The 13,066-nt window shown below is 43.7% G+C and overlaps 1 protein-coding gene across 11 annotated transcripts in view; it reads left to right on the top strand.

Annotated features, from left to right (window-relative positions):
* Positions 1–3,367: 3,367 nt before the first annotated feature.
* Positions 3,368–13,066, top strand: part of DYNC1I2 (dynein cytoplasmic 1 intermediate chain 2) — a 114,682-nt gene continuing 104,983 nt past the window's right edge. For 9 of the 11 annotated variants that reach the window (XM_073646961.1, XM_073646957.1, XM_073646956.1 and 6 more), the window contains exons 1-2: positions 3,368–3,535; positions 5,632–5,680. The gene's annotated coding sequence lies outside the window, so the exon portion shown is untranslated. Of the gene's footprint in view, positions 3,536–4,629; positions 4,727–5,631; positions 5,681–13,066 lie in introns of those variants that run through there. The other 2 variants (XM_073646951.1, XM_073646952.1) reach the window with 2 other exon arrangements.

Genomic DNA, 13,066 nt, shown 5'->3' with positions numbered 1-13,066 from the left:
AGCACAGCACTTCCAATGCCAGCCGCCGGCCAATCAGAGGCCAGCAGCTGATATCTGCGTGTTGACTTTTGAAAAAGTTTTATGGATGTAAACACTTTGGTGTCTTGGAGCCTATGGTTCCCTCTCTGGAACCCCCAAATATTAGCAGAATGGGGGTCTGCCGACTCCTGTGTAGCACTCCTGAAGGAGATGGTGTGGAGAGGTGGTATTATGGCTTATGGTAGTCATTTAGCGTGGTCTCTTCCTGTCTAGAATGCAAACAGGCGAGAGGGTAACTCATTTTCATGGATCGTGCATTTATCGGACATTTCTGGCTTTAATGACAATACTTTATAAATGGCCCAGACTATAATGCTGCTTTAGATTTTATTTTGGCCTTGGAATTGAGTCAAACTGACAATGTGGCCCTTGGAATAGAAAAGGTTGCGGACCCCCTGCCTTAAAGGGTCTGTACAGGGAGGCAGCCTTGGAGTTGGTGACTTGACTACAATCTCCAGCTATATATATATATACAGGGCCGGCTCCAGGTTTTTCTGGGCCCCGGGCGAAAGAGTCTCAGTGGGCCCCTTTAACACACACCACGATTCATGATGCAGAGATACCGCAGAGAAATATATATATATATAGTACAATGCAAAGATTTCACTTCTTACATTACATGAGTGATATCTACTGTAAATTCCACAATAGCTCAGAAACCGGTGAATCGCTCCACACAGAATAGTGGCCCCCATATAAGGCTCCATACGGAATACTGGCCCCCATATAACGCTTCATACGGAATATTGGCCCCCATATAAGGCCCCATAAGGAATACTGGCCCCCATATAAGGCCCCATACGGAATACTGGCCCCCATATAAGGCTCCATGCGGAATACTGACCCCCATATAAGGTTCCATGCGGAATACTGACCCCCATATAAGTCTCCATGCGGAATACTGGCCCCCATATAAGGCTCCATACGGAATACTGGCCCCCATATAAGGCTCCATACGGAATACTGGCCCCCATATAAGGCTCCATACGGAATACTGGCCCCCATATAAAGCTCCATATGGAATACTGGCCCCCATATAAGGCTCCATGCGGAATACTGACCCCCATATAAGGTTCCATGCGGAATACTGACCCCCATATAAGGCTCCATGCGGAATACTGGCCCCCATATAAGGCTCCATACGGAATACTGGCCCCCATATAAGGCTCCATACGGAATACTGGCCCCCATACGGAATACTGGCCCCCATATAAGGCTCCATACAGAATACTGGCCCCCATATAAGGCTCCATACGGAATACTGGCCCCCATACGGAATACTGGCCCCCATATAACGCTCCATACAGGATACCGGTCCCCATATAATGCCCCATACAGGCTGTCCCCCCCCTTATAATGCTCCATGCAGGCTGTTACCCCGCACATAATGCCCCATACAGGCTGTTACCCCCCACATAATGCCCCATACAGGCTGCCCCCCCCTTTATAATGCCCCATGCAGGCTTTTCCCCACCTTATAATGCCCCATGCAGGCTGTCACCCCTCCTCTTTATAATGCCCCATGCAGGATGTCACCCCTCCTCTTTATAATGCCCCATGCAGGATGTCCCCCCCCCTCTTTATAATGCCCCATGCAGGCTGTTCCCCACCTTATAATGCCCCATGCAGGCTGTCACCCCTCCTCTTTATAATGCCCCATGCAGGATGTCCCCCCTCTCTTTATAATGCCCCATGCAGGATGTCCCCCCCTCTCTTTATAATGCCCCATGCAGGATGCCCCCCGCCCTTCTCTTTATACTGCCCCATACATTAAAAAAAAAAATCAAATACTCACCTCCCTTCTCCTCACCTGCTACCTGCTACCTGCTGCCTGCTGCCCGCTGCCTGCTGCCCGCTGCTCGGGTCCGAACTCCAGCGTTGTCGGCGTCTTCCCGCTCAGCGCTCCCTGTGACGGCTCAGGGGAGGGCGCGGTGTAAAGACGTCACCGCACCCTCTGACCTGAGACGTCACAGGGAGTGCAGAGCAGGAAGACAGCTGATCTGCGGAGGCACGGGGAGAGGTAAGTATCCGCCTGCCGGGGCCCTGAGCAAGCGGCGGAGAAGGGCGGGCGCTGACACCGCTCTCCTCCGCCCATAGCCCAGCGGGGTGCGCGACCGCCAGTGGGCCCCTCTGCCTGCTCAGGGCCCCGGCATTTGCCCGGGTGCTGACGCCGGCCCTGCATATATATATATATATATATATATATATATATATATATATATATATATATATATATATATATATATATATATATATATATATATAATATACGAGGGTCAGTCAATAAGTAATGCCTCCTATTTTTTTTCTCCTTTTAATTGGCAAGAAATTCAAATGCAATTACATAGGTTGAAAATCACAACATTAACGATTAATTTGTCACTTTTCAATATAATCTCCATCCATTTCCACAGTCTTGGTCCACCGTTTAACAAGGGCATGTATTCCAGCATGGTAAAAAGCATTCTTGGGACCCACCGTGCACAAACTTTTCTGTATCCCAGTTGTCCAATAATTTTCATCACACTGCCTTTACTGAGGCAGATAATGCCACACAATTCACCTGCAGTCACCCGGCGGTCACCACGAATGATGTCATCGACTCGCTGAATGTTGCTTGGAGTCACTGCGGTTACTGGCTTGCCACTCCGCATTTTGTCAGCCAACGGTGTTGGCCCTTCAGCTGTGTTACAGCGGCGAACCCATCATCTAACAGTACTGACATCCACTGTTGCATCACCGGACACATTTTTCAGTCTCTCATGAATTCGAATGGGCGTTTCACCTTCTGCATGCAAGAACTCAATCACAGAACGTTGTCTAATACGAACATCGATGTCAGACATTTTGCAAACGGATACAGTCCTGCCACCTGTTGGTGCAGGAAGTTGCAATTGCTGTGGATTGGAGAAGAAGGTTTGAGGAATTGTGCCAAATTCGAATATTTAACATAACTACCTTATTTAAGGAGAAAAAAAATAGGAGCCATTACTCATTGACTGACCCTCGTATATATATATATATATATATATATAAATAAATTTTATTTTGGCCACCTCTCCCCCTTTTCTGGTGGCTTCCCTGAGAGAATTGCCCACCATAAACCATAACTATCAATAATGACGTCACCGAATATTCGCATTCTGTAACCACCAGCAATTTGGCAAAAACACAGTCAATAGGACAACGGATATAAAACATGTCCCCTACTCGAATAATAATGCGATATGTTTCCCGGAGACTAACCCCCGTTATAATCTATGGTCGTATCCACAGTAAAATGGCTCCTGCTTTGGAGACACATAGGAAGTATCTGCTGCGCGCTCAAGATTTTAGCGTCCCGGGTGACGTCATTGCAGCTGCGCGCTTGGTGTTTTGTCCTGCTTCGTTTCCCGTACAGCATCAGTCATTCGCAGTGTATGTGGCCGGTGTCGGGCGGGGTGCACAGGGAAGACGAGATTGGACCCTGTGGGGGAGACTTGAGGTTGGTTATTCGGTGGGTATGCGTCATAGGCCTGACGTGATAGTTCACACTGAGGCCTAGTTCTTGTTGTCACATTGTGGCCGGGTGGAGCAGCACTGCTGGGACCGGGCTTCTTATGGGTTCTGCTGATGATTTCTATGCTGCAGGCGGTGACCTGCTATGTGTAAGGTACCACAGGTACCAGCATGCCCTGACAGCTATTGTCCCTGTATATTCATCCTGTGGGAAAGCTGGGTGACAGCCAGTGTGGCAGCAGTGATGCTAGGGGAGGTCACTCTGCTTTCCTGGACCCCTGCTGTGTTTTACCATGTCAGAATAGCGGAAGATATATTAATAAATCACCTCCACACTCCACAGCAAAAATAAACATCTGCAGCGGATTTAAAATTCAGCGTAAAAGCTGAAATCTGCAGCAAATTCACCAATGGTGTTCAGCCTCCTGCACGGAAAAGGGGTGAAATCAGCAGTGAAAATCCGCAAGGTGAACTGACACGACGTCGAAAAACTCCACATGGATGAGACATGTCCAAATCTCTGCTTGGCCTGTGCTGCCCTCCCCACACTGGAAACCTGCAGCATCTCTAGGTCAGGCCACATTCACATGGAGTTTTTTGAGGTGTATTAATCTAATGGGTTTTTAAGCAGAAAGTTTCAGGAATTTTTTTTTTTTTTTATGTGGGTTTTGCAACCTTGGCTAGTTTGGAGCAGATTCCATTAGGATCCTCTGAAAAGTGAAATGTTTTTATTTCCACCTAGTGTTTTTCAAGTCACGTTCAGTATTTGGTCAGTATTTTACATCAGTATGTGTAAGCCAAAACCAGGAGAGGAACAATGAGAGGGAAAGTATAATAGAAACACGTCATCACTAATGTATTTATCACCCACTCCTGGTTTTGGCTTCCAAATACTGATGTAAAATACTGACCAAATACTGAATGTGTGAACATGCCTTAAGGAAAAAAAAAGCTTGAAAAATTATACCTAAAATGGCACTCAGTAATGTTCTGTATTTTTTGCAGCTGAAAGAAGGTGACTTGTCCATTCTTGTATATAAGGACCGGTCCATAATTTATTTTTATTTAATGTATAAACATAACGCCGGCATCAAAAATAACATCCGAAAGGTGTCCAAGAAGACGACGGAAAAAGCACAAATGTGGGTGCGTCTGTGTCTAAAAGACGCCATGTGCATATATCCTTAGAGTATGTTCACACTGAGTTTTTTTGTAGAGTTCATAGGGCAGAAACTCCAACTCTTTTCATAAACTTGGAGTTTTCACTCCAAAAACTCAACAAATAGATTGTGCACTTACGCTTAGACACCATTGTGTCCGTTTTTCACATGTTTGTTTTTTCACATACAGGCCCAGCATAGTGGCAGACTTGTTGCTAAAATTTGATTTCTGCAATCACCGAATAAATCAGACTGTTAACAACAAATCTACGTGTGAATTCAGCTCAAGGGGGGTTTAACAGCCATAAAAGATTCTTAAAACAACATAAAACGTTTTAGAATAAAAAGGCCTCTGACTCTTCTGATGTATCTCCCGGCTCTCCAGTTCTTCCGATGCTTCCCGTTTCCCTGCCGGCTGCTGTTTTCTCCGCAGATTTGCCTTCGAAGCGGTTTTGCTTGCTGATTTTTCTTTTGTCCGCAAAACCCATTTAATTTTACATAACTAATCAGCAAAAACTGAAAACTAAAAGCTATTTAATGGGCAATGGCAGCCACACTGCAAACTATATTGATGCCCATCATTGTCCTTGGTGTGGCATTTTAGCAGTTCCATAGAGAATACATTTTGACGGAGCATTTCAGAGCCATTGTCTGCGGATTGGTGGGAGTCCCTATGCTTTGTAATGGCGATCGGTTTTAATTATTCGAAATAACCCTTTATCTTAGGGTATGTGCATTCTGTAATATGCTGCAGATTTACCATCTGCAAATCCGTGTGCAAATGATCTGTCATTCCAGATACTCCTGCAAAATGTATGTCGCTGTACCTGGTAATCAATGAAGGGTAGTCGCTGCTCACTGGAGAACGTGTATATTATATATGCTATATATTCTGTGCACATTATGACTGGTTTGTTATTTTTGTCTTTTTCAGTCCAAATAAAAGCTTGAATTCCTTCCTTTTCTTACTGGAGGATTGCAAGGTAAGTGATTCCTATGTATGACCTGTGCCTTTTAACCTCTCTTCTTAAAGAAGTTGTCCACTATTTGGACAACCCCTTCTCATACCCCATTACCCCATGCTTGGCCCTGATAAAATAAAAAAGGTTATACTCCCCTCCTGTGCTGGTGCAGTTCCCGCAGTGTTGGCACTCGCGGTCCTCGGGCTCCTGTGCTGCGTTTTCTGAGAGGAAGAGGAAGCCCGGGCTGCAGCCGATCTCTCACTTCCTCTTCATGTTCAATTTGTACAAAAGTGCAGACAGTGACGCCAGCTCTGATTGGGCGCCGGGGTCACGTATCACAACAACAGCACGAGAGCCCCGAGACCGCCAGTGCCGACACTGCTGGAACGGCGACTGCATGGGAGGTGAGTATAAACTTTATTTTATCGGGGCCAAACATTTAGATCAAGAAGGGGTTGTCCTAGTAGTGGACAACCCCTTTAAAGGTTTATTCCCTATCTAGTGGATTTTTTCTGGCAGTCCCATAGACAATGATTGGAGCGGTGGTGTGCATACACTACCACTGATGCATTCCAACAGACGTTTTGGAGCCTCGTTCCTAGCATTGCTAGGGGGCCCTGATATCCTGGACCCCTCCATAAATATCCCACGTCTCCCATTCAAGTAAAGCTGTGGTCGAAGTCTACAGGACTGATGGAAACAGCCGTATACAACACTTAGCCATCTCTTTAAGTTCCATGACTTTGTATAGAGAGGTAGTGCATATCCTCCATGTGAGGGGGAGACATGATACCCCTAGGGGTCCCAGCGGTAGACCCTTACCAGTTCACCAGTCATCTATCCTATGGATAGGTGACTTTTATTATAACTGAAATACTGCTTTAAGGTGAACACTTCTGTGCTGTACATGGAAGGATCGGATCGGTCACTGTTGCACATACCCTGAACGCTTTCCTCCTTTCCTCAGCGTCTGGCCATGTAAAGCTGCAATTATCGCTTCCTTTTGAAGATTCACCTTCCATCCTGTCTACGTGATAATGTGCCATCAGCGCTGTCGAGTAGTAATGGTTTTCCAGTAACTTATTCTTTGATGTCTCTAGAATAAAACTATTCGGTTTCCACCGGCTCTATTGTAACATAAGAGTATTACATCCTGCAGACTTATTGCACATTTCTGTAGAATAGTACAATCAGTGTTCTGGGTTTGTGTCTACATTGGAAGCACAGAGATACATAGATGAAACATTAAAAAAATAAATAAATTGCTTTTAAGAGAGGATATGGGGCCTAGAAACGTGTAACTTGGCTATAAATTGTGGCGTCTCCGGTCTTTGGATGAGCATATGTCACGATTTATAGGCATATTTTAACGGGAAGCGATCATCACAAAAGATGTAGAAGCAGGTTTCAGGTTTTGTGCTACTTGTATTTTTTTTATATCACAATTTTTATTAAACAAAATTGGTTATCTTGCAATTTCCACTGGGACTTTTTTAGATTCGTATTTCCTGTCCTTTCAGAAATAGTTTTCAGCAGGCGTCTTATCATCAGAGGCAGGATTACAATGACAGGTAACACCTGTATACACAGCTGATAACACAGGATACACCAATCACAATAGGTGATGTCACAGCTCACCTCTTCCCTTCCCAGTGTCCTTTGCACACGCTCATTAGATGCTTCAGTACAAAAGATAGGGTCAGGGTTTGACTATTGCTGCTAACGTACATGTGAATTTCCTGAATCAAAAAGAAGTTAGAATCTAAAAAAAAGCCCCAGTGGCCAGTGTGAAAATTGCAATACTTCTCTTTTATTTTTTTTTATACGGATTTACTGCATATAAGAGAAAAACTATTTCCTATAATTAAAAAAAAAAAAAGAAACAGCAACACAAAAGCCAGACTTAAATAATAGGTCATTTTCTGATCATCCGAGAGGTATCTCTTAAAACATAACTTTTACTTATATAGGATATAAAGTTTTATTGATATATCTGCTACTGACATTTAGTCCTTTTAACCTCAGGACACAAATAGACTCACTACAGATGTTCACAGAGTACAGTCTCTTGATAAATACGTCCAGTCCTGACTGTTAAATAACATAAATCAAAATTCTAAAGTGCTATTGTGCAATATAGAAAGAAAATGTGTGGATCTCACCCATTTTTGCATGAAGACATTGTCCGGGTTTTTCTGTCCATTTCAGTTGACCTTTACTTGAGGACTAATGCTGCCCTGTCTTGCCCCTAGTGTTAGCTCCCACCCCAACAAGGGCAGTACCCAAGTGTACCTTCCAACATATCCCACAAAAAATCCCTCCCGACGCGTTTTTTTTTTTCTCCTCATGGAGAATTCATCAGCGGAGTGTGTTTAGCATTTGGGGACGGCACCAATAATGCAGAGTGAGAAAGTGACTCAGTGCTAATAAAGTGCCTAGTGAACAAAAAAGACATTTTTGTTAAGTGGTGGCAGCAGTCTGTACCACTGATGAACGCTCACCATTGTGAGGCTCATTGAATTTTTTTTTTTCGTTGTTGTTCACTGGGCACTTTATTAGCACTGAGTCACTTTATTTAAATACTGATTCTTTAGGACCTGCATTTACCCTAAGCATTGTCTATTTTCATCATTTTGAAGATTATTTTGACACATGCTATATTTAATAAAATCCTTATGATTGAAGGTATATGTGGAAGGCAGGGATGAGACTCCTGATACCCGTATTTCTGGGTTATTTCTTTCATATATTTTACTAAACTTTTCCATAATTGTTTAGTTCTGCCTTCCCTATACAGCATTTTGATTTTTTTTTTAATTTATTCTTGTTATAATGGTTTCTAATCAAATTATCGTTTTACTTTGATGTAGTTTGGTATAGTATTGGTGTGAAGCGTCATCCCATTAATTGTGGACAATGGTAATTTAATGAATGTTTTAAATAAAGCTGCTTTGTTTTTGATAGTTCCTGGTATTTGGCTTAGGCTGTGTGCCCACGATGCATTTTTTAAGCATCTCCGCAGTGACAATTCCGCTGCAGAAACGCTTAAAAAATGCTTGGTAGAAGGTCTGCCATGTTCCCCAATGATAATCCGCATGTGCTGTGCACATGCTGCGTAAATTTCCGCTGTGGATTATTATTGCGGAAAAAGCGCAGCACTACCAATTATTTTGCGGAAGCGCTGCGTTTTCGCCGCCATTGACTTGCATTAGAACGCATGGATTACGCATCACTGCATCTGTACATGCAGAATCCAAACGTTTCAATGTGCGGATGGTACCCGGGTGTGGAGGACAGGAGACTCTCCTCCAGACCCGGGTACCATAGAACCTGTAAAAAAAGAATAAAATAAAAAATAAATGTTATACTTACCTTCTGATGGCCCCCGGTGCGCTCGTCTTGGCTTGCTGGCAGATCGCGGTGGACTAAAGGACCTGCTGTGACGTCATTTAGTCATGTGACGGGTTACGTGACCGCTGACGTCGGCAGGTCCTTCAGTCCACCGCGAGCTGCCAACAAGCCAAGACGAGCGCACAAGGGGCGATCAGAAGGTAAGTATATATTTCTTTTTTTATTTTTTACCATTCTTTCAGTCACACTATATAAATCTATGCCGTTTGCATGGATTTATATAGTGTGACCAAGTTGTCAAGCACTTTCTAAGTGATGGTAAAATCGCTTGGAAAGCGCTTGTCAACCCGCATGCGGAAATGCATGTGAAGAACGCCTCACATCCGCATGTACAATCCGCATGCGTTTTTTCTGCCAGGGAGATGCAGAAACGCTCAGGAAAAAATCCGGAGCATTTCTGCATCGTGGGCACATAGCCTTTGACAAAACTTTATTAATGCAGTTCTGTGCTGATTACATGCACTTTTAGTGCGTTTCTGCTGCATTAACCCATCTAATTCAAGTCTATGGGGAAAAAATGCACATAAAACTGAGCGCGCCCGCAAGACTGTGGGATTGCAATCAAGTCTGGAGGGGCTGTGTGTGTGCGGATCTGTTTTTCTTTCTCATCATGGGTTAACGTAGGGTTTATGACAAGTCTACAGTAGTGGAGAAAGCGGCTTTGTCAGGCCCTCAATGCTCTCTTTTGTGTTTGGGGCATACAGCTGTATATGTGTACAGGCCGTCATGTAAGGACTCTCTGGGTATAAATTCACTGTCTTTCCCTTTTTTTTTTTTTGTTCTTCTTTGTGATCCGATTTTCTTGGATGTGAGGAAGATAGAGAATAAAAATTCTCTATCTTTTCCATTGTGTCATTCTGTAGAAATCGAACTGCACTCCTATGAAATCCGAGTGCAGTCCTATGGTTTCCACAGTCTTATTGTCTTGCAGAGTTGAGTGCAATCCGATATCGGATCAAACTCTGGCATGCAGCGTTTTTTTTTTTTTTTGTCCTCGGGCTTAGGAAAAAAAATGGACCTGTTCACAGTGCACGGCCCCATAGCATAAAATTGGTCCAAGTGCAGTCCGATGTTTTGTCAGATTGCACCCAGTTGTCTGCAAGAGCCCATAGACTGTGCCCCTCGTGAGCTTGTGCTGACATCATACCACATGCAAGGCCTCAACTTCATAGGGGTTTTCTAGTATTTTAATTTATGGTAATGTATTGCGTCTCCTATGGTTCCATCCGTGCATATGTGAAGGCTGCAGCCAATCACTGGCCTCAAAGCTCATGCTGATATGTATGGCATCTAAGGACGGTGATTGGCTGCAGTGGTCATATGTACATAGACAGCTTACCATCCCTACAGGAAATAAGCAGTGACTTTCGGGGACCATTGGAGTGGCAACACTGGGAAATAAATGAATCAGTATAGATTACTACTATTTTTAAGAGTTTGCCTTGACATATAATATTGATAACCTATCACTTGGATTGGCTGAGATCTGTCCAACACTTCAGCCCCACTGATCTCCCTCCGGCTGCGGCGAGATGTTAGCAGAGTCGGGACACTACTGCGCCATACACTGGGTACTGACTGATGCCAAGATCTGCAGCTCAGCCCCTATATTCAGCGCACGGCCCTCCACTGCTCTGATATTAATGAACTACTCTAATGACATCCCCCTTTAACCCTTTTCCAACCAGGTCAGAAATAGTACGTAGCTGTGCCCTGGGACTTATGGACCAGCTATGTACTATTACGCATAATGCAATTGCGCCCGCACACAAGAGGTGCGGGGCGATCGCCGCCGGGTGTCAGCTGATAGTCACAGATGACACCCGGTGCTATGTGCATGGAGCTGTCCCGTACATAGCAAGGCGGGAGGTGATTGCTATACTCACCTCTCCTGCCGGCGTCCAGCGATGTCTGCGGCGGCTTCTGAATGTTGTCATGATGATCTGATGTCGTCACGGCAACATCCGGGTCACCAGGAGGCAGGACGTTACTTTGGGCATGCGCAGTGCACGACCAAAGTAATGTCTCCCTGTGTGCAGCGCTGACAGGCTGCATGGCATAGGGAGCTGCTGCTCTCTATGCCATGCTGCCTATCAGGCTGCAAAAAGTGAAAGTCCCATAGTAGGACATAATGTAAAAGAAAAAAAAAAAGTGTAGGAAACTGAAAAGAAAAAATTGTAAAAATATATAAAAAAAAATGAATCCCCAAAAAATAAAAATATATTGAACCCATAATATTTATTTATTATGAAAGAAAAATAAACCAATAAAAGTACACATTTGGTATCTGCTCGTCCAGAACGACCTGACCTATAAAACTGTCCCACTAGTTAACCCCTTTAGTGAACACTGTAAAAAAAAAAAAAAATCAAAAATGAAGCAAAAAACAATGCTTTATCACCATACCGCCAAACAAAAAATGTAAATAAAAATGGTACCTCTGAAAACGTCATCTTGTCCTGCAAAAAACAAGCTGCCACACAACGCCATCATCCGAAAAATAAAAAAGTTATAGCTCTCAGAATAAAGCGATACAAAAAAATATTTTTTTTCTAGAAAATAGTTGTTGTGTAAAAGCGCCAAAACATAAAAAAACGATATAAATGCAGTATCGCTGTAAATGTACTGACCCGAAGAATAAAGCTGCCTTATCAATTTTACCACACGCGGAACGGCATAAAAAAACTCCCATACAAAGCCATTCCGTAATTGCTGGTTTTTGTTTATTCTGCCTCCCAAAAATCGAAATAGAAAGCGATAAAAAAATATGACGTGCCCGAAAATGGTACCAATAAAAAACGTCAACTTGTTCCGCAAAAAACAAGCCGTCACATGACTGTCGGCCAAAATATGGAAAAATTATAGCTGTCAAAATATGGTGATGCAAAACAAGCGTCCTTCAGTATGTGACAGCTGTCAATCATAAAAACCCGATATGAATCTGGTATCGCTGTAATCGCACAGACCCAAAGAATAAAGTCGTCTAATCACTTATACCGCACGAGGAACGGTGTAAAAAAATAAACTCTAGGATTGGGGTTGGGGTTGGGATTTTTTCAAAAGTAAAATAAAAAATGTTGATATGGCGACCAGTGTTGATCGCAAGAGCTCGCTACTTGAGTTTGCATCGGGTGCTCGTATATGCACGGAGTATCGCGAATGTTCGAGTGACATGGTCGAGCATCTGCCCCATAGGCTTTGCGGACAAAAAGACTTTGCTGGGATTGCCTGCCATGCATGAGCGATCCCTGCATGTTTTCTTTGGGTGTCTAACAACCGTGAAACATGCAGACGGGGACTCGAGCATGTCACTCGAGCACCCACGATACATGGTGCATACCCGAGCACCCGATGCAAACTCAAGTAGCGGGCACTTGCGCTCAAGACTGACAACTTATTCAACATGATGGCCTAATGTTATCAAATTCTGTTGTTCCTCTGGGTTCAAAATGTTCACTATACCCCTTGATAGAATCCTTGAGGGGTCTAGTTTCCAAAATGGAGTCAATTGTGGGGGGTTTCCACTATTTAGGCACATCAGGGGCTTCTGAAATGCGACATGGCGTCCGCTCTTGATTCCAGCCAATTTTGCGTTCTAAAAGTCACAGTGCTCCTTCCCTTCTGAACCCTGATGTGCGCCCAAACACTGTATTTTCTGGAGAAATTGCATAACAGTTTTTAGGTTCAATTTTCTCCTCTTACCCTTGTGAAAATAAAAAATTTGGGGCTAAAAGATAACTTTTTCCACAAAAATTAGATTTTTTTTTTTTTTTATTTACACGGCTCCATGTTATAAACTTCTGTGAAGCACCTGGGTGTTAACGGTGCTCACCAAACATCCAGAGAAGTTCCTTGAGGGGTGTAGTTTCCAAAATGGTGTCACTTGTGGGGGTTTTCCACTGTTGAGGCACATCAGGGGCAAATCTGTTAATTATTCAAGCAAATTTTACATTCAAAAAGTCAAATGGCGCTCCTTCCGAACCCTTTCGTGCACCC

This window comes from Phyllobates terribilis, unplaced genomic scaffold (assembly GCF_046119375.1).
Source record: "Phyllobates terribilis strain yellow unplaced genomic scaffold, ASM4611937v1 Scaffold_9__5_contigs__length_417890890, whole genome shotgun sequence".
NCBI classification, from domain to species: domain Eukaryota; kingdom Metazoa; phylum Chordata; class Amphibia; order Anura; family Dendrobatidae; genus Phyllobates; species Phyllobates terribilis.
This window is presented reverse-complemented; position numbering and strand designations above follow the sequence as displayed.